Raw genomic sequence first — 21525 nt, 5'->3', positions numbered from 1 at the left:
CCATCCCCACAGCCTCGGGACTGCCCCAGCCCTTCTTGTCCTGAGGGAGAGCCTGTGGTGTGGGCTGGGTGGGTCCTAGCCAGCTTGACACAGGAGGAAACTAAGGCCAGAAGTGTGAACACCTGGTTGGGTGGCCCTCCCCTGGCTCCAGCCCAGAGTCCCAGTGCTTCCCACCTCCTCTCAGCTGCCTCCACCGCCAGGCCTCCCCATGTCCTCCGCATCCCCAGTGGGAGTGAGACTGACATCAGGGTGAGAAGTGACTGGCGCAGCGGCACCAAGCCTTCCTCTTCCAGAAAAGTGTCCCAACCAGCATCACCTGGGTCCTGTGTCTGGTGGTCCCCCAAACACACACACACACACACACACACACACACACACACACACAGGGAATCATGCAGGATTACACACATAAACACACACTGGAGCCTCTGGGTGCCTCCATTTACAAAAGGGCTGGAAGATCCCAGCAGGGGAAAATCCCTAGGTAGATGACACAGTTCAGGCTGTGGATGGGGTGGGGATGAGGGTGTCAAGAGGGGCCCTGAGAGGTCATTTGGCCCATCACCCTCCCCCAGGCAGCCCCTCATGTCAGCACCCAGCAGACGCTGAACTCACAGCTCCTTCGTCCTGCCCAGCTCAGAGGAGACAGAACCTGGGTCCCCACCATTATCCCACATCCCTGGCCACCCAGAGGATGGAATCACAGGAAGACAGAGTGGGTGGGGCCCCCAGTAAGTCCCTCTCTCCACAGCCTGGGACACAGGGTCCAGATAGGCCTCCACGGCAGATTCCAGCACCCTGCCCCCAGCCCTGGTGCTCCCAGCCACAGAGCACTTTTGTGCCCCCACAGACCTCACCTGGGCCCTCTCCATGCAAAGGTGAGATGCAGAGCCCTTAAGCTGCCCTTCTTCCTATGGCTGACATCCAACCCAAGGACAAAAACCTCCTGGTCAGTCTGGCCACTGAGGGTGGGAAATGTTCCAGAGGACAAGAGGATTTGGGGTGCCCCCTGGACAAGTGGTTGCCCACCTGGCCTATGCCTAGGGTGTCCCCATCCCCAGGGACAGCAAGGGTCCACCTTCCATGGAGGATGCCCATGAGGACAAGGACATGGCCCAGCTCGGCCCCCCGTGATGCCCCCCAGGTGGGCCCCAGCAGGCCCCTCATTGTCTCCCCTCACTGAACTCACTCAGGAGAAAGGGAAAGATGGGGTGGGGAAAACAGATGATGGCTTGTCCAGATTCGCTGAGCAACTAAGGGTAACCCCAAGCCCTCTCATTGTAGCTCTTGTGGTCTTTCTAAGATGGCATATAACCCCCATGGCACTGTTTGTAAGAGCAAACCTTTGGAAATAATCTGGTAAAACAAACAAACAAACAAAAAAACACAGCCACACAAGGAATACTACTCAGCCGTGAAAAAGATCCTGGGAGCTTTCCATGCGAGGCTCGGACAGCTCTCCAAGACCCACAGCAGGAGCAAAGCAGCAAGGCCAGCTCTGTGCGTGAGCAGCGCCCCGCCTATCATGGGAGGGGGCAGGATGGACCCTCCCCACTCTGAAACAAAACAGCCTCCGGAGAGGGAACTGGGTGGCTGGGGGACAGGGTTGAGGGGAGAGCCTTCCCTTGGTACCCTTTGCATGTTTTACATGCAGAATCATGCAAACATACCACCTGCTTGGAAAACCACAGTATAATCTTCCCAAGCACCTGCATCTGTCCCCTCTCCTACTTGTGTCCATGGCCTCCGAAAACTAGCCAGTCCCCTCTGCCGTGGAGAGCGCTGAGCATGAACACAGTGCCCTCTAGAACATGGTCTCTGTTTGGACAGTTGGTGGTTAATTTTAGGAGCGTCATTATTTTTAGGGTCAGCCAAGGGGTATCAAGGTTTTAGGGGTTGGTTGGTGTTTAAGGGTCTGTCACTCAGAGCAACGTCTCTCAGCCTCAGCACTACTGAGACTTTGGGGGTCTGATTCTTTGTTGGGGGGCTATTCTTTGCACTGAAGGATGTTTGGCAGCATCCCCATCCCCTACCCACTAGATGCCGGTAGCACACCCCTCCCCCAGTCACGACAACCAAAAATGTCTCCAGATATTGCCAAGGGCCCCCCGGGGTGCAGAACCATCCCCAGTGGAGACCTACTGCCTTAGAGGTCTGTACTGAAACACTGAGGGGTGCGGTGATATGATGAGGTCTGGGGTTTGCTTCAAAAGCATCACAATGGGAGCACATGGAAGAAGAAAGAACGATGGCCAAGAGCAGACAACTCTGAGTCCCACGTACTTGGGGGCTCACCACCCCATTTGTTTTGCATGCGGCCGAAATGTCCAGATTTAACACATTTTTAACAATAAAACAAAACAAAATCAACAGCACCCCTGGGGCATGCCGCTGAACAGAAGAGCCCCAAATTTGGAGCTGGAGCCAGAGCAGGTGTTGGAGAGGGCAGAGCCAGGACCTGCCTTCCCAGCAGGTCCCGAGAGAAGACAGATTTGTTTGTCAGCTTCCCTCGGTGCCTGGTCCTCAGCAAGGAGTGCTCATCACACGCCCGGGAACCCACTCTCTTCCTAATTAGAAGAAGCTTGTCTCCTACTTCTGATGTTTTCTCCCAACACGGCACTGGAGTCAAAAGGGACTGCAGCCAGCAGAGGGGCAGGAAGCCCAGGGAGGTCTCAGGGCCCCTCACACAGAAGACTGCTCACTCATCACCCCTCATTCCTCCCTCCAAGCCACCTCCCACCTCTCCTCTAGTTCAGGCACTCAGCATGGGCTGGGATGGCAGATGGACAGATGGATGTCCAGATATTAGGACCCAGGCCCCCGCCCCACTGCACACCCCCATTCCCACAAAGGGTAGGAGGGCCAAGCATGGAGTTCCCGCAGGGTAAGCGGGTAAGCGGGTCAGTCTGCAGGGGTGCCCTGGCCTCAGATTTCAGGTGCACAGGAAGGACCTTTGTTCTGCCAACAACTCCCCAGACCCTGGAAAAGGGACCCAGCCCTGAGGTGGTTGAGAGGAGGAGAGAGCCTCCTGAGTAGCGTCAGGGGAATAAGCCAGCATCCCCTGCCAGCCCCACCTCCCCCGGCCCTCGCAGGCTCCTCCTCAGCTCCAGGCCCTCCGAGCTTCCTAGCAGGGTGGTTTCGAGCTGAGATTGGGGAGCTCAACTTGCTGTGTCCAGGTTCAAACCCCAGCTTAGCCACCCACTAGCTGGGAAGCCTCCAGAAAGTTACTTCACCTCTCCAGACCTCAGTTTTCTCAGCTGCAAAATGGGAATAATTACAATCCCTGTCTCATAGGGAATTTTCGTGAATGGCTAGCAGGCAGTAAGCACTTGAAAAGTTAGCTCTGAGGTGAGCTATAATCTCTCCTGCTACACCTCCCTTAGCCCTCTATCCCCACACCTCCCAGCCCCTCTGCCAGCTCTCTCCCAGCCCAGTTACGGCTATGCTCCCAGGGCTGGGGCGCCTCCTTCTGGAATGCTGGCCCGGCAGGCCCTCCAAGGCCCTCCTCCCTCCAGCCTCACCCATGCCAAAGGCAGCACAGCGTCAGCCAGAACCCAGATTCCAGGGGCCCCTGACCGACCTCAGCTGGCCTACTCTCGGTCCCATCTGCCTGGCTTCCTCTGCCCACATAGCCCATGTCACCTCCTCCAGGCAGCCCTCCCTGAGCTCCAGAGAGCCTGCTCAGACCTCCCACAGCACCGAGTGGGGCTGCTGCAGGGGCACCAGACATGTTCTCCTGGTGTGAGGATGCCTGGCCCACTTGTCAACTCAGCAGGCATCCTAAGGTGCTCCCATCGTGCTGGGCAAGGCCACTCTGTGGACACACAAAGAAAAGTAGACTACTCCCAACACCCACTGCATCCCCGGAAGGGCCAGGTGGGGCACCCCAGAGTGACCCACTGTGGCTGGAGCTGGCACCCAGCAGAACTTCCCACCCAAGGGATGAGTGACTGAGATGGGAGGCAGGGAGGAAGTGAAGAAATCTCTCCCCGCTCCATGCGCACTCACCCCCCAACCCTGTGTGCGCGTGCAATCGCGCTCTCCCTCTCTCTCTCTCTCTCAGGCTTCTCGAGTGACAAGGAGGTTCATGCCACGTGGGGAAAGACAAAAGCTGCTTCCGGGCTTGAGCAGCAATGAAGATGAATGCCAAGTGCATCTGTGTGTGCGTGCGCGTGCGCGCGCGTGTGCCCTAAGCGCATGAGCACCCAGCACGTTCATTCATTTACTCCTCCTACCGATAGTCACTGAGTACTGACAGCCTGCCAGGCATAGTTCTGAGTGCTGGCGACAGACAGGTGGACACTCTGTCCTCGTGGGGCTCCCAATCGACACAGAGGTAGGCCATGCAAAGGTGATCCTAAGCTGTTAGACGGAAATAAGGGCCCAGGAGAAAAAGGAAGAACAGAGCAGGGGACTGTTAGAGGGGCCGGGGGACGTCTCTCTGACCAGGCGACATCTGAGTCAAGACTTCAAGATGGTGAAGGAGGGAGCCATGTGGGTATTTGAGGGAGGGCATTTCAGGCAGAGGGAACAGCCAATGCAAAGGCCCCTGCACATACGTGTGCGTGAGTGTGCACATGCATGTGCATGTGTGAGTATGTTACATGCCTGTGTGTCCAGGCGCACACGTGTGTGTTTAGAGCCTGAATCTGTTCTCAGGCTGTCCCAGGCCTGGCCAGCAGCCCCACATCCCCACTAGGTACGGCAACACTGGTGGGCCCCAGGATGCCCACGGCTCAGGCTCTGACTCACTGGCTCCCAGACTAGCAGAATCGAGGGACTCCCTGAGAGTGGCTGCTCCATGTCCCACACCACCCAGCAGAGGAGAAGCAAGCTGACAGGTAGGAAACCTGCCCCGTGCCCCAGAGCCACCCAGGGCACAGTTCCCTGAAAGCCGATACTTCATTCAAGGCTGTTTGCAACAGCCAGGGATCAAACCTCTACCTTGACCTCCACGAGGCCTGCAGCACCCCGAGCCAAGCAGCTGGGTGTCCATGACCATCACCATGGCCACCCCAAGGCCACCCCACAATAACACCAACCCTCTTCCTGTGTGCTTTAGTGTTTAAAAGCACCTCCCCTTCCTGTCTCTTCCCTAATGCTTTGCACAGCACGGAAGCTTCCAGCACACCCTGCAGCCAGCCTGCCTGGGGCTGTGTGTCGACCCAGCCTTGTCATCCAGCTTTGTGACCTCAGGCAAGCGAGCAGCCTCTCTGGGCTTCAACTTCCTCCCCTATAAAGAAGCCACAGTGACAAGACAGAAGACTGCACTTGCACATACATGCCAAGTGCTCCAAACAGGGGGGCCCTCAGCAAATGCTAGCTATTAGCAGGAGAGAGGGAGGCGAGGCTAGGACCATTGTGCCCATTTTGCAGATGAGAAAACGGAGGCTCAGAGAGATGAAAGTACCCTCTGAGTATCACAGCCAGGAGATACCAGAAACAAGGCAGAGACTGAGCTGCTCCGCCATTCCGGAATCCTGGCCTCGGGCCCTGCCCACCCTCCCAGCTGACTCTGCCCCTTCTGCTCCACCCACAAGCCAGGCCGGGCAGCCACAGATTGAAGCTGGACCCTGCTGCCACCTCCGGCAGCCATCTCCGGCAGCCAGCCCCGGCAGCCAGCCCCGGCCAGGGCCCACGCAGACCTCGGGACCCCCAGCTGGCTAACTGCAGCCCCTCTCACCAGGGAAGCAGAGAGGCCCTGCAGTAGGCCAGGCAGACCCTCGGTTGGCTTCCTGCTCCTTGCCCTTCTGATCCCGGCTGCTCGAGGCCTCGACTGCCCGGCTCTCAGCGTCCATTATTTTCCTCCCAGATGAAAGGCAGCCAGGCTTTTAGGTACATGAAAGCTGCACGAGCAGGAACTGGAGTTCAGAGAGCTGGTGAGAGGAGAGAAGGCCAGCTTGCAAAGGCCTGGCCTGCACGGACAGGGCTGAGGGACACGGTCCCCCGCCCCCAGCCCCCTCACCCGCCTGAGCCATGTGCCGTCTCCCAAGGGGCTTCTGCTGCAGACACAGTGCCCAGAGGAGCGGGAGGTGTTGCCAGCCACCCTTCCTCCCTCTACGGGGCCTCGGGAGGGCAGGGGAGGAGGAGGACTGTGTCTCCATCAGAGCTGGGCCCACAGTAGGCACTTCACCCACTCTTGTGGGGGCACCAAGCACCTCCTCTCAGCCAGGTGCTGAGAACTAGCCTGGTGGGGGCTGGAAAAGGTGGTTCAGACACACTTCCAGGCTGACATGCCAGGTTTGGGACAAGAGATTCACTGGGGGCCTCGCAGGGGAGCTGTAAGGAGAGAAAAGCCTGGCAGTGCAGGCTGAGGGCTTGGACAGGCTGAAGAGGTGCACAGCTGGGCAGGGCCTTCACAGTGAGAGACCAGGAATACACCTGAAGGGTGCAGGGAGACATAAGAGGAGTAGGGGGGCTGTGGACCCAGCACACGGAGGGGGTGGGGATGGCCCCCCGCCTTCAGCCCTGACTGGGCCCATCTCGGACAAGGACCCCAGGGTTTAAGAGCAGAAAAAAAGAGTGACCCTACTGCTTAGGACAGCCACAAGGCCTCATACACCCATACCGCATGGAGATGCCCCCCTAAAGAACAGAGAAACAGACTTCCGAAGCCTGGGAAGTGGGGGCGGTGGAGAGGGCACCCTGGGCACGGGGCTGAGCTGGCATCTGGGCAGTCTTTGGAAGGACCTAGGATAGACCCTGATACGCCTGCCCCAGGGCTTCCTCTCGGACCCCGAGTCGGGGGCCTTTCCCCACACTCAGTAGGTCACTTGGGGCCCACAGATCTTCTGGGAATTCGGGTCAGGCTGGCCTGCACTGCTCACTCCAGGACGCCCTCATTAGTCGGATCTCATTACCCTATTCTGCTGACATAGACCTGCCACCGACTCCCAGCCCCAGCTGTCCAGTCACTCGGGGGCCTGGCCATGCACCCCGGCTGGGTCCTGGGCTGGCCTGTGTCCCAGCACCACCAGTCAGCCACTCGGCCCCTGCTGGGGGCTGCGCCCACCGTCTCATCTCTGTCTCCACCTCGGTGCCCGGGGCACTCAGCCCCCCTGGCTCCGCCACCCCCCAGGCCTGGAGACCCCCCTCCTCTCACACTGTGGCCTACGACATCTCCTCACCGCGACTGAGAAGTGGGCATCAGATTTTCCCAGGAGCCAAACGCTATCTTAAAAGACAGCAAAATTTGCCCAGCAGGCCCCTGTGGTCCCTTCCACCCGGCTGCTCTCGAGGCCACCAGCCTTCGCCTCCCACACTCTCCCGGCCCACCCGCACTCCTCAGAAACCCCGTTGATTTGTTCATTCGTTCACTCATTTGCCCGCCCAATAACGGTTTCCACAGCACTTGCACGCTCTGTGGCTCTGGGGTGAACACACAGAGACAAATCCCTGCCTTCGTGGGACAGACATTCTAGTGGGAGGGATAACCAGTAACAAACACACACACAATTGATGTCGTCCCTAGAGCCACGGGAGACATGTCCAGCTCCTGCCCTCCCGGCGCCGCGTGGTAGGATCCAACTCCCTGACCCCTGTGGTTGGCTGCGGCCGTGTGACACGTTCTAGCTAATGAGGCGGGAGCAGAAAATGCCATTCCTTCGGGGCCAGAGCATTTCCCTGCAGTTGTGAGACCCTACAGGGTACACTTTCCCTCTGCTACCAAGACCAGCAACGTTCCAGACCAGCCCGGGTCCCTGAGGAGATGGGCCAGAGCACTCAGCCGACCCACACAGACGTGTGAGGTGCTAAGTACCTAGTTTATGTATTTTAAGCCACAGAGACGTGAGGGTGGTTTGTTCTCAGCACAGCCTCACCAACGATGACTGACAGAGCGGCAGAAGCATCGTGCTCTGGCCCTGGCACGCCCGGGAACAGGTCTTCCTTATGTCCACCTCACAAGCCTGGAGATGTCCGGTCCACATTCAGCACAAGCTGGTTTGGGCTGAACTGAATTACATTCACACACACACACACACACGCACGCATGCACGCACACAATCATCATCATCGTCGTCATGAAAACCAGCATTCAGGGGCGCCTGGGTGGCTCAGTCGGTTAAGCATCTGCCTTCAGCTCAGATCATGATCCTGGGGTCCTGGAATCGAGGCCCACATCGGGCTCCCTGCTCGGCGGAAAATCTGCTTCTCCCTGTGGCTCTGCCCCTCACCCCGCTCGCACTCGCTCTCTTGTTCTCTCTCTCTCAAATAAATAACATCTTAAAAAAGAAAGAAAGAAAGAAAAGAAAACTAGCATTTATTGAGTGCTTACTATGTGCGAGGAACTGTCCTAAGTAGTTACAAATGCCTTCACACCTTTGATCTTACAATAACCATATGAAATAGACCTTCTTATTCTTCCCATTTTCCCAAAACTGAGGTTCAGAGAGGTTAAGAAACTTGTCCAAGGCCACACAGCTAGCAAGTGGCCGAGGCGGGATTTGAACCCAGAAGGACAAGCTCCAGAGCCCAGGCTACTGTCCTGTAGAGCCCCAGGCTCCCCCTTGTACAAGTAGGCCCGCACATACATGTGCATGCACACACGCACACTCGTGCACACACAGAATCTGAGGGCGATGCTGACAGCCTCCAGGGACCAGGAGGGCTGCCCACACCTCTTGCAGGGTGGGGTCCTCAGGGCAGCAGCAGAGGGAACCAGCCCTACTTCCTCTCCCACGCTCGGCCCCCCCTCTACTCCTGGCTGTCACACGCTGGGCTGAAGTGGCCCATCTGTCTCCAGCACAAAGGATCAGGCAGGGGTGGGGGCCAGGGGCCCCAGAGGGTTGTGTAAATGGCTCTGCTTTGAGCAACAGATAATTTCTAAACATAATTATTAATTTCATGCTTATCATATGCAAACCTCTGTCTCCCAGATGAGATGAAATTGATTTAATTAGAAATTCCATCATCAAGCCTTTCGGATCCAAGCTTTTAATTAGGATCACCAACCCCACCCAAGCCTGCCAGAAAGTGGGCTCCTGGCCCCTGCTTCTCTTCCCGAGGCCCCAGGCAGAGCCAGGATGTGTGGGCAGCTCCACCGTCACCGGGGACTGCCCCCGCGCCAGCCAAGTCAGGGCCCCTCGCCAGGACCATTACCCATGTCCCACCCCACAGGGGGTGACACAGCCCCACAGTCGCAAGTGGCCTCTTCCCTCCTGGCATCATAATGGGGGAAACAGCTTGGCGAGAACTCATATCATCTTGCAGCAAGAAGGACTGGGGTGTTGAAGGTGAGCAAGAGCCAGGAGATATAACAGACCTCCCCTCTTCATGCAAAATTCACATAGCAGCCTCCCTTTGGGAGCCCCTGCCAGGTGCTAATAAAATACCTCTTACAGCTCAGCTCAGGGCAGTCTGTCAAAATTATCAGCAGCACTTGGCCTTTCAACAAAGCATTTCCAACACATGACCTCTGACCTCATCTCCAGCCACCCCCATCTTGGCCTTGCTTGGTTCAAGGGGCTCCAGTCACACCCACCTCCTTGCTGAACCCTGAACACTCCAGGCATGCTCTGCCTCGGGGCATCTGCTCTAGCTGTTCTCTCGGCCCTAATGCTCTTCCCCGCAGACACGGATGTGGCTCGCTCCCTCACATCCTTCCCTTCGATAGAAGACTGTTCAAACATCACCTTCCTGGGAAGGCCTTCCCCAACCACCCTAGTTAACACCCACCCTGCTTCCCTCGCTCCCCTGCACCCCACTTCCACCTTCCTTGCTTTGATTTTCCCCAGAACAACGATCGCTTTCTAACGCACTCAGCATTTACTTTCTCACTTAATATCCACCTCCTCGTGACCCATGAGCTCCACAAATCCAGGGACCTTTCTTTTATTCCCCACAGGAGGCCTCGCTCAGCACTCGGCACAGGGCAGGTGCCCCATAAGCAAAGGAGCCACCGCATTCCTGCCACGGAAGCAGCCTGAGGACCAGCTCCGCAGTCTCGCCAGCACGTGAGACAGCTGTGGAGACCCAACCGCACAGCCCTGGGGCCTTGCCCGGGTCCCAGAGCCGGTCACTGGCCGAGGTCCAGTTCTCACGTGGTCTGACACTTTGCCTGGGTAAGCAGGCCCCTCCTTGACGGTGCCCGGCACGCACAGATGGTGCTCAGAGGTCCTTCCTCCCTCCCCAGGGCTCAGCAGGGGTGTCCCTCACCTGCTGGGGCCTGCTGAGCCCTGTCCCCACCTCCTCGGCCCCCTGATTTCCCAGCGACACCCTAGAAGGCAATCACTGTGGAGCCGGCCCACACCCACCTCTGTCTCCCCCTCCCCAGGGCCCACCCGGCCTCTTATCAGGAGAGCACGTGGACACTTGGATTAATTTCCAGGACTGTTCTGAATTATGTTTTCTAGGAGAGAACCAGACAGATGCAGGCAACAGGCCTTTGAACAAATATTTCCCCAGAAAGTGCTTTATTCAGTCCCTTGTCTCACCCTTTTAAACATTATATGCTTTCTTAGGAGCCCAGGAAAAAATGGGGCCCCGATAAGGCACAGAGGCTGGAGAAGAACAGAGGGCCCAGAATGGAGGGCCTGGGCGGGCTGACAAAGGAGCCGTTCAGATGCAGGCTCGCAGGAATTACCGCAGATAAGAGCACAGGCGGGGGAGCGGGCGGCGCAAGGGCGAGAGCAAACAAGATCCTCAAATCAGCACTTGTCCTATTTCATAAGTAAAATGTAGATCAATAAATTACACTCACTTTTGCAGGTTTTACATGCTGACTCCATCACCTTGTCAAGAGTGATACATATCGGGGGAGGCCAGGGGACGGAGGAGCCCAGAGGCCTAGAGAGGAAGGGCCAGGGGCCTGGTGGAGCCCCTGGGGCCACAGGGCCTGCACCCCTTTTTCCAAGAAGGGCTCAAAGCCCGAGTTCCCAGAGGCAAGGAAACAGGCTGCCACACCGTCCGCCCACTGCCTCGCTGTGTGACCGTGGGCCAGTCACCTCCCCATGAGCCTCCATCTTCTCATCTGTCAAATGGGCACAGCAGTGAGCCTCCATCTTCTCATCTGTAAGCCTTACTCTGAGGCTCATACGGGAGGATGGATGTTAAATCTTAGAAAGAGAGCAGCAGTCCAAGACACTAGGAGTCATGACGACACCTCTTGCTTGCACACCGGGTGCAGTTAGCTGATACAGACTCTCCCTTTGTTGCTTCTCACCACAGCCCCAGGACAGGAAGCCGTAGCCCCATTTATATGAGGCTCAGGGGGCTGAGGAGCATGCCTGGGGTCACCCAGGCCCATCTGATGGCAAAGCTGGGCTTTCTCTGTGCCACAGCACTGCCCATGAGCCAGGGAGCTGGGCGGCACTGGGCCACACGCAAGTGTCCAAGGGGTAGGGGGCTCCAAGGGGGGGAGGCCCAGAGTGGCCCGGCACCCCAGGGGACCAACCTGCGGGGCTGAGCAGGGGCTGGACATGGGGGGAGGGTCAGCAGGCAAGAGGCTGCTCAGGTGTTGGTAGTAGCTGTGCCTTAATGAGCACTTCACAGGGATTATCTGGTTTAATCCTCACACAATAACCCATGAAAAGAATGCTATTCATTACCTTCGTTTTTTTCAGAAGAGAAAACAGAGGCCTATGAAAACACGGACATAAAACTAGAGCAAGTGGCAAAGCAGGATCTGAACCCAGGGCTGTCTGACTCCAGCCCCTGAGAGCTCACGCAGCCCTATGCCACACCTGGCCCGCCCTCCACCTTCATTGCGGGCTCCTGCTTTGTCCACACCATCCCCACGCTCCGGGGGGCGGGGGGGGCAGCCAGGATGGGGGGTCAAGAGTCCGTGCCCCAGGTTTCTCCCCAGCACATCCCGTGAGCACACTGCTTCGCCTCTCCGAGCCTCAGTTTCCTTATCTGCTCAAGGGGGGAGGGGTTAACAACCCCTGCCCGCTGGATTTATAAGGTCAGGACAGAGGGAGGGGCCTCCACAACACGGGAATTACATCTGCCCACAACCACAAGCCGCGGGAGGTGCGGGCAAGCCTGGGACAAGCTCAGCAAGTGGGGTGCACCTGAGACGTCCGGAACCACGGCTGCGCCCCGCGCCCCGCCGCCCGCTCCTGCACGCGGAGCGCCAGCCGTGGGGGCGTGGCCGGGCTGGGGGGAAATTAACCACAGCGACTGCCCCAGGGCTCTCCCGAGTTAATGTGCTGCGCCGCGTGTAATATACGGCTCTGTATTAATATAATATGATATAATGGGATGTATTAACATTATTGAACACATGAGCCGATAAAAGTCACATCACCATCACTCCGTGTAATTTATATCACAGCCTGGGTCAGAGCCGGCTGGCGGGGGAGGGGAGGCCCCACCGGAGCTCTGGGGCTCCCGCGGAGGAGAAAGGGCGCCTGAGCCCTGGGCGGGGGAGGTGAGCCAAGACCAGAGCAAGAGGGACATGCCACCAAGCAGGCAAGGCCAAGTGATCCCCTGTGGTTTGGGGGCTCTTGCTTGAGCCCTGCAACCAGTCCTCACAGCACTTGACCCCACAGCACATCTGACCATGCAGTCCCTCCACTTGGCTGCCCAGTTCCTTGCTCCCCTGGTGCTCTCCTTCCTCTAAGACAGCACCTCCTCAGCCTCCTTGGCTGGTCCTGAATGCTGGCAACCCCAGGACTCAGTCCTCCAGCCCCTCTCTCCACTCATTCCCAGGCCACCTATAGCCTGCTGACCCACCCCCAAACTCCAGGCTCCCACCCACTGCCTGCTCCCCTTGGCCATCTACTGGGACCCCCAGATCCTCCCAAAGTCCTTCCTAGCCAGGTAATTGCTGCTCAGTCCACAGGATCAGACATGTCCTTGATTCCTCTCTCACCACCCAAACCTGATTTATCAGCAAATACTGGTGGCTCTATGTTGAAAATAAACCCAGAATCCAACCACGGCTCAACCACGCTGCCACTATCACCCTGGGCCACAGCTCCAGGATCTCTGGCCTGCACTATCCCAGCAGCCTCCTCACTGGTCCCCCACCTCCCACACTTACCACCCATCCCATCACATAGCCCATTCCCCAGCTGGCACCCGTTTAAAACCCAAGTTAGATCATGTCCCTCCTCTCTTCAAGAGGCTCCCATCTCAGCCAGAGTTCACTAGACCCTACGCAAGCCACCCCCCTGAGCCTCTGGATCTCACCACCCACCCCTCTCTCCCTCACTTGCTCTGCTCCAGGCACTCGCGCCTCATGCTGTTCTTCCCAACACACTAGGCAGGAGCCTGCCTCAGGACCTTGGCACTGGCTGTGCATTCATCACCACCTGTTGGTACTATACATTTCATTCATGTGTCCTCTTGATCATCTGCCTCCCCAGTGAAATGTCAGTCCCACAGGGATGGGGGTTTTTGTCTGCCTTGCTCACTTACATAGCCCCGGGACTTAGGACAGTGCCTGGCACCAAAGCCCTAATTTTGCAGATTCTGCAAATAAATATGAATGATCAATGAATGAATAGATGAACTAAAGCAGCAGGCTGCTTTTACCTGATTCTCATAAATGAGTTTCTCTACATGATTCTGTTGGTGACATGTATCTGTTTCTAAAGAAAGAGTTTGCAAAGCACTGGCCTGGTCCAGATGAAGAAACCCAGCAGCGGAGAGGCCAAGTGGCAACAATTTAGCCAAGACCACAGGGTGGGCTGCCGGCTGGCCAGGAGCACGAGTAGAGCTGGTCTCTCTGCTGCCTTCCCCTCTGACCCAGCCCTGCATGCAGTGGGGCCCCGGGGTGAGCAGGCTGCTGAGCACCCAGCCTGCAGGGGGTGCCACCACTCTCCCAGGGCTTCTCTGATCCCTGACTGCCCCCACCTCTGTCCTCAGGCACCAGCAGCCCCTCACCCTGAACCAGCATCTTTCTTTAGCACCGTCAGGAAGGGGCCTCCATGTGGCATACTCTGGATGGTGTCCCACCCCGGGGGTCCCTCTTGGGGGACATTTGTTGTGGAAGCCCCATCTCAGCCTGCAAAATGAGGGCTTCCGGCCCCTAGCAAAGGTAGAGGGGATATGGGCTTCCCACCCCAACATGCATTCATTCAAATATGTTTACTGAGCACTCACTGTGTGTGCGGCATCATAAGCACCAGGCATGCGGGTGGGCAAAAGCAGACAAATATCTGTCCTCAGGGAGCTGAGTCCAGTGGGAGAAATGCTCTCTAACCAGATATGCATACCAACACAGACACAATCACAGCCTCCGAGATGTGCTGGGAAGACAAGGCAAGGGGCCTGAGAGCCTGGAGTAAGGGCCTGATCTGGTCAGGGTACCCAAGGAGGCTTCCTGAGGACAGACAGTAAACTGACACCTGAAGGATGGATATCCAGGTGAAGAGGGAAGGAAAGAGCATCCTGGGCAGAAGGGTAACAAGAGCAAAGGTCCTGTGGCCAAAAGCCCAAGGGAGTTTCAAGGAAAAGCAAGAACAGAAAGAGGATGGGAGAATAGAGCATGAGATGCACCTGTACAAAAAACAGGCGTGGGGACAAGATGAGGACAGAGGAGAGCAGCGGGAGCACCACTGCACTAGTCCAGGTAAGAGGGGAGGGCAGAGGGCCAGGGAGTACCTGTGGAGATGGAGAGAAGTATGCCCTCCCCACAGGCCCTCCAGTTCCCAAGTATCTCCCTCCTGTGACACTCAGCGAGCCCTTCGCTAAACTCCAAGCTCACCAAAACCGAAGGAAGGGCCTGGAGCCAGAAGACAGGCAAACAGGTTATCCGGATCCCGGCTTCTCCTCTAAGCCAAGCCCATTCCTTCAAGATAAGCAGGCTCTTAGGGGTGCTCCAGAGGCCTGGAGGCTGCACCCTGACAGGCAGGGTGAGGAGTAGGCCCAGAGCAGGAAAAGGCCAGCCCTGCCTCTCACCTCCACTGCCCTCGCCCTCTACAGCTCCGTGAGCTTGCCACGATGGAAAGAACCTGAATTCCAGGCTGTCGCCAACTCACCACCTGGCCTCGAACTAGACGCTCCTCCATCCAGTGCTCCAGCTTTCTCGTCTGAGAGTCGTAACAACTACAACAGCAGCTTTTACCTGTATCGAGTGCTTACTGTGTGCCAGTCTCCGTTCTCAACATTCATTTATTTACTCGTCCCCAGAATCCTGTCTCAGGCAGAGATACCAGAATTCTGCCCATTTCACAGGAGAGGGAACTGAGGCCCAGAGAAGTTAAATTACTTGCCCAAAGATAGGCATCTGGCAGGTGGCCAAGCAGGGACTTGAGCCCTGGCAGATGGGCTGTACTGCCCCCCCCATATGAAATAAGGATCGGACTGAATCCCCTCTGGGACCCTCTGAGCTCTTCAGTGGCTGCCTCCTGAGACTCTCAGCCCAGAGATCCAGCCTCCAGCCTGGAAGGCCCCGGCATCTCCAGAAGGATGGCAGGTATGATTTTGGGCGGGTCTCTCCCCAGACCCTTCTACTTCTCTCTACCTTCTGCAGAAACCTCCAGATGTTCCATTCAGTTCAGCGACCACATTCCACCTGCCCACAATGGGCCAGATATTCGGATATGGTGGGGGAGAGCACAGTCCCCGCCCAGGACCAAGGACCTGCTCTACACAGTGTCCCAGCAGTCCCCAGTGGCATGGGTCCTGGCCCCCCGCTGAGCAAACCTGCTCTTTAAGACACCTGTACTGGCCCCTTCCCTTTTCCTCTGTCACTGGTACATCCTGAGGTTACCTCCAGGGGTCTGGCCCCAGACAGTGTTTTCTACCATTACCTCACTTAATTCACTCATAACAAAACCCTTCCAGGGAGACATTACTATCTGCATTTTGTTGGCAAAACTTGGGGACTAGGAGAGAAATCATCCTCCCTCAATCACAGCTACTGATCAAAACCCAGGCCCACCAATGCCAGAGACAGAGCCCATGGCAGGAACCACCGGCACGTCTGGGTCCTGTCCAGACAATGAGGGGACAGGCTGGAGATGCCCACAGGCTCTGCCTGTCCCAGCCCAATGTGTCCAGTTTCCAGCAACTGGTAATCTGAGCTGACACCGCTCTCTGGAGGGAAGCCCTGAGTGGTTCTTGGCCCCTTCCACCCTGTCTCATCCACTCAGGCCCCTGCCCCAGGATCTCTGGGGTGGACAAAGCTCTGCCCATTAAGCCAGGCCTCCGCAGGTCCCACTGGGGGCAGCCTCGGGTAGCAGAGCCTGGTGAAGGGTCCGGCCACCCTTGTAGCTAGGACATGGGCCCTCCCTCAGCACCAGCAGGCAGCAGGCATCTACAAGGTAAATTCAGAGGAGCATAAAGCTCGGCTCAAGTCCTCCAAGCATTTTCTAACACCTGCTACAGGGGCCAGAATCCCCATCACTGTGATCAAAGTGAGTTCTTTCAAACCTACCCATGTTACCTGGAAGAGGGAACCTTGAACCACAGACTCTTAGATGAGGATGGTGGGACTGCCCCCCTACAGTGCCCCTGACAGGGACCTGGGCTTACCCACTTCCTAGGACAGGCAGCTCACCACTTCACGAGGGATCCCATCCCAGCTCCAATGTCTGCCAGGCTTTTCGGGACTCTGAATTGAAATCTGCCTCTCTGTCACTTCCATGTGCTTCTATGTGGTTCTCTGGAGCTGCAGAGACCCAGCCTGTGCCCCCAGCTGGAAGGCCCCCCAGGGCTCCTTGACTCTACTATATTTACATGCCCACCTGCAGCCCTGCTTGGGCATCTGGCCTGTTCTCCTCCATTTGGGGGTCTAGGTCACACGTGGGCCCACGTGGACACGCAGGGGGCACAGTGGGGGCACTCCCAGGCTGGACCACCGCTTAAAACATGCGTCAGGCCACATCACTCTCTGCCCCAACGCCCTCCCCAGTCCCCAGCCCCCTGCTTGGAAGGAAAGCCAAGACCTGTGTGGGCCCTGCTGCCTTGCTGACCTCAGCTCTGACCAACCCCCCCACTTCCCTCTGTACACAGCCCCTGAGCATCCCAGCGCTGTCTAGCCCTCTGCCTCGCTGGCTTTTCCCCACACAGCTACAGAGCATTCTCTTTCACTCCATCCACGCCTCTGATCAAGTGGCACCTTCCCAGAGATGCTGTCACTGAACAGCTCGTCTCAAGCAACCCCATGCCCTGTCCCCTTACCCACGGCCCTGCTCACTCCAACCTTATATAACGTGTGTCTCTCCTTGAGTAAGTGTCTAGCTCAGTCTTTTGGCTGTGCCTCACAGGACTGGAGCCCCAACAGCCCGAGAGCCACAGGGGCCAAGGCCCCCAGACGCTGGAGATCGAGATGGTGCCCCTCTCCTCCCTGGCCCCGGCTGCAGGCCATCTGTCCCTCACTGGACCCATTCCTCCAGCGCCCGCCTGGAGATCGGGAAGACAGCAGGGGTGGGCTGGGCATGTGGAGAGTTAGAAGCCCACAGAAAATGGCCCCTCTCCAAGGGGACCCTGTGCCCCACGGGCTGCAAGGAGCCAAGTAGAGAGAGGCTTCTCCACAGTCCTCCGGGGGCTGCCATGGCCAGGCGGACAGCTCCAGACAGTCCTACCGCATGCTCCAGAGTATCAGCTGAGGGTGGCAGGGCCAGGAAAGAGGAAACACACACATCCAGACAGACACACACGGTAGAACTCAGCCCTGGACTGCAGGCCCAGCAGACTCAGAGTCAGTCCACCCAAATCGGAGGACCTGCACACATGGGTGTGCCACACGGATATCCCAGAAAGGCTCACACATGCACACGCGCACACACACAGCACTCTGGTACAGTTAAAACCAGTGCCGTCATCATTCACAGTACATTTGGGGAGCACAAAAGAGTGCTCATAACCCCCTCCCAAAAGTCACTGCCAAGCCCAGGTGCCCATCAAGCAGCTGGAACTCTTAACTGCCCACAAGTGAGCAGGAAAAGTGCTGACCTGCTATCGCCCATTAACACCCGACAGGTGGCAGTTTCTCTGCAGGGCTGGCTGGAGCCAGTGGGAGATCCAGCCTGGCAGGGGCAGAGCTCAAGGTGGGCGAGAGCTGATGGGCAGGGAAAGGGCCAGACCAGGCAGTGGCCAGGTCCTGGGGGTGGAGGAGGACTGAGGGACCAGCTTGGGGCAGCCCAGAAGCTGTGTACTCGCCTACTCTGCTTGCCCGCCTGGCCTGCTCCCATGGATACCGGGCGTGGGGGCTGGGGTTGGCAGGCCTGCCCCCTGCCCCAGGCACTAACTGCCCAGGTCACTGGCACTGCTGGGAGGAGGATGCGTTGGCAAGCACCCCCATGCTCCTTTTCCTGGCTGTCTAGATCTTCCATGAGGCTGTGGGGACATGAAAACCCAAACAAGAAATAGGGAGGCCTTGCCCAGAGACCCTGAGGTGGGGAAGCCTCCTCCCTCACCCCAAGTTGCACCTAAATAACCATAGTGGAAAGTGGGGGGCGGGATCACTCCCTGCGAGCCAAGCCCCACTCGAGCCTAGGGAGGAGAGAGCAGTGTCTGTAATTTGTTTTAATAATCCTGCTGAACTGGAAGAAAATTAACAAACGAGAAACCAGCTCGAAATTAATCAAACTTCTCCCTGTCCATCCCCCCACCTTCCATCTTAATGAAGATTATTTATCCAACAAGCAATAAAACATGGAATTAAATTAAACAGGCCTTTTCTTTTTGTCCTCTCTCCCTCCCCAGGGAGGCGGTGTCTCCTGCTTACAGCTCTATGAGCTGTGCCGCTGGGAGGACCATGGCAGAGCCATGACCCCCGGACGCCAGTCACAGGGGTTTCCCCAGAAGGAGCCCCTCAATTAGCGCACTCCCAGTTTAGGTCTCACTGCCAGCTCTCTGCCAAAAATATGAACGGCAGTTAACTCAACCACCCTCCAGCGATGGGACAGAGGGAGCTCCCTATGGTTGGGCAGGGGACTCACCAGCTTCTCTGTGGGGGGAGAAGGGCCTGGGTGTGGATGGCAGGGAGCATGAGCACCCCCCCCCAGTGAGGACACTCTGATGCCCACGGTTCCAGCTGGAAACACCCTCCTGGCCCCAGCCTCTTGGTAGGAAGGAGCTGGAAGGGGGTGCAGGGCACAGAGGATGCTGAGGAAGGACTCCTGTGAGGACAGGACTCAGTCTCTCCAGCTCAGGGCACCAAGCACCACAGGTCACCGCATCACCCTCAGGCCAAGAATGTGCCCCACACCCCCGACTTCCTCTGGTACTTTGTTGGGCAGCTGCCTCCCCGAATTTCTCTTCCTCACAGCCTTTAAATCCACTTATGCTTCTGCCAGGCCACCTCTTAGAGTCACAGGTTCCTAAATAACTACTCTCAGGGTCCCCCCCTCCACCACTCGCTTTGGTTTCCCTCTAGCTTTGAAAAGTATAAGAATAATCGCCTGCCATTTTCAGCTTTCACATACATTCTCCCATTTAAACCTCACATCAACCAGGTGAGGGAGGTATTTGTCACTGATGCTCACTTGATGGGGGAGAAACGCTGAGGCTCAGAGAGGACCATGAGCAAGGTGCATCTGGCTGTGGCTGAGGGTCCCAGCCCTGGCGGGCAGGGGGCGTGGGGACCAGGGGTGCGGGGCCGGGTGCAGGGCAGGGCTCCTCAGAATTGCCAGGCCCCTGGGAAGCCTCTTCGGGGGCTTTCTGTGGAGGAGGACTGGGGGTTGATTGCCCCCCTAGGAGAAGGGGAGGCAAGAATGGAAGAGAGAGGAATGGAGGAGGATGGAGGGTTATTACAAAGAAACTCCCCGCCGGCCGCCCCTGACAATGCTATAAATCCAGTCTACACAGGGCAGCCAGCGAGCACCTTTTAAACCATGTATCTGATCCCACCACTCTCTGCTTAAAATCCCCCAAAGGCTGCCCATGACAACTGGAAGGAATAGTCCAACTCTGTCCTGGCACCCAGGAGTCCTTGCCAATCCAGCCCTGCCAACCCCTTCCCCTCCTCTCTGAACAGCATGCTTGTTGTTCCTCAGATGAACCATGAGTGTTCCTGCCTCAGAGCCTTTGCACTGGCTGTGCCCTCTGCCCAAACACCATCCAGCCACCTGCCCCCTTCCTTACTTGCCTGGATCTATATTCAAACACCCTCTCCCTGAGCACCTTGTTTAAAAGAGCCCTTCCCCTCCTCCTCTCTCTCGAAACTCCTCACTCTATGCAATGTTCCTCCATAGTGCCTGTCACCACCTGAATTATTGTTTACCTTGTTTACTATCTTTCTCCCCCTCTAGAAGGTCAGCTCCATGTGAGCAAGGACTGTATGTATGTGTTTTCCTTCACTGATATATTCCTAATTGAGCCCCCAGCATCTGAGTCACTATTTGCCTGGTGAATGGGTGAATGAATGAATGAATGAATGAACGCTCAAGGCCATCATTCGGGCCACCATCACCTCTAGTTGGAACTGTTCCATTGGCTCCCAAGCACTCTCTCAGACTCGGGCTCAGCCTACAACCAACACTCCACTCCACACCCAAAGGAATATTTCTAACCCCAAATCTAACCAGGGCACTGTTCTATAGGATCAAGTCCACACCTTTGGTCTAAGCCCCCAATCTACCCCAGCCCCACTCTCCACTTATCCACCACCCAACTCCCCACCCCCAATGCCACAAGCTTTATTGCATCCAACCAGGCATACCTAAAGTTCCAGCTACACCTGCCCTTTAGAGCACTGTCATGGCCTCCTCTCTGCCTGCAGGACACTGACCACCTCCTCCAGGCAGCCCCCCTCCCATGCATGCCTTGTCCGAAGTGACTTCTGCCTCCTCTGAGGCCCCACAGACCCTCATCTGCTCCTCCACCACAGCCCTCCCACACCCCAACTTGAGCTATGACAAATCACATGTATGTCACCCCCCCATCCAGGAAGGACCCAGATTTATTCACTCTGGCAATCTCTCCCATCCCTACCACCTGCTCCAGTATCTTGCACAAACTTGGAGCTCCATAAATATTTGCTGAATCAAATGGAACCAGTTCAAACACAGTCCAGGGAGAGTGTCCATTCAGAGGGGCCTTTCCTCCAGTTTGCTGGCATTTCAGGCTGGTCTGAGGACAAACGGACCTTTCAGTGCCACTTAACTGCAGCACAGGGGAGCAGCCGGCCCCACATTCCACTAACCTCTCCTTGGGGGATGCCTGGGAGGAAACCGATTCACCAGGGTTGAGAGGTGGCCAGGGCCCTGTGAAAATGGCAACGCACTGCCTCTGGCCCAGCCTATAATAGCAGCTCCTGGCCCACCTGGCAGCCTGCATGCATGAGCACAAGTGTGGCCACCCCCATGGGTGAGGACAGCAGGCACAACACAGCCACCGCTGAATTATTTATTCCGTACATTGTTAGCGCAGCAGAGAGAGCAACCGTGTCTCCAGGCTTCAATTAAAATATCAAGGCACCCGCACCGTCTGCCCAGCCACATGCCCAGATCCCACCAAAACTGGCAGGATAGCACCCCCAGGGAAGCCATCAGTGCCCCCAAGGCCAACACGGCTGCCCTCCCTCGCCTCCCCACAGCCGAGTCCTGGTTCAGGACCACGGACAGTGCCCCCGTCCTCTAGGAGGCTGCCCTGACTTTAATCCAGAGGTTGCCCCTGAGACACCTGGCA

General features: G+C 57.1%; 1 protein-coding gene across 3 annotated transcripts in view; it reads right to left on the bottom strand.

Annotated features, from left to right (window-relative positions):
• Positions 1–21525, bottom strand: part of GRM4 (glutamate metabotropic receptor 4) — a 117931-nt gene that overhangs the window by 64963 nt on the left and 31443 nt on the right. The gene's annotated exons all lie outside the window — the stretch shown is intronic.

Source organism: Halichoerus grypus, chromosome 9 (genome assembly GCF_964656455.1).
Source record: "Halichoerus grypus chromosome 9, mHalGry1.hap1.1, whole genome shotgun sequence".
Lineage (NCBI taxonomy): Eukaryota > Metazoa > Chordata > Mammalia > Carnivora > Phocidae > Halichoerus > Halichoerus grypus.
Note: the sequence above shows the minus strand (reverse complement) of the source record. Positions and strands in the feature narration are given on the sequence as shown.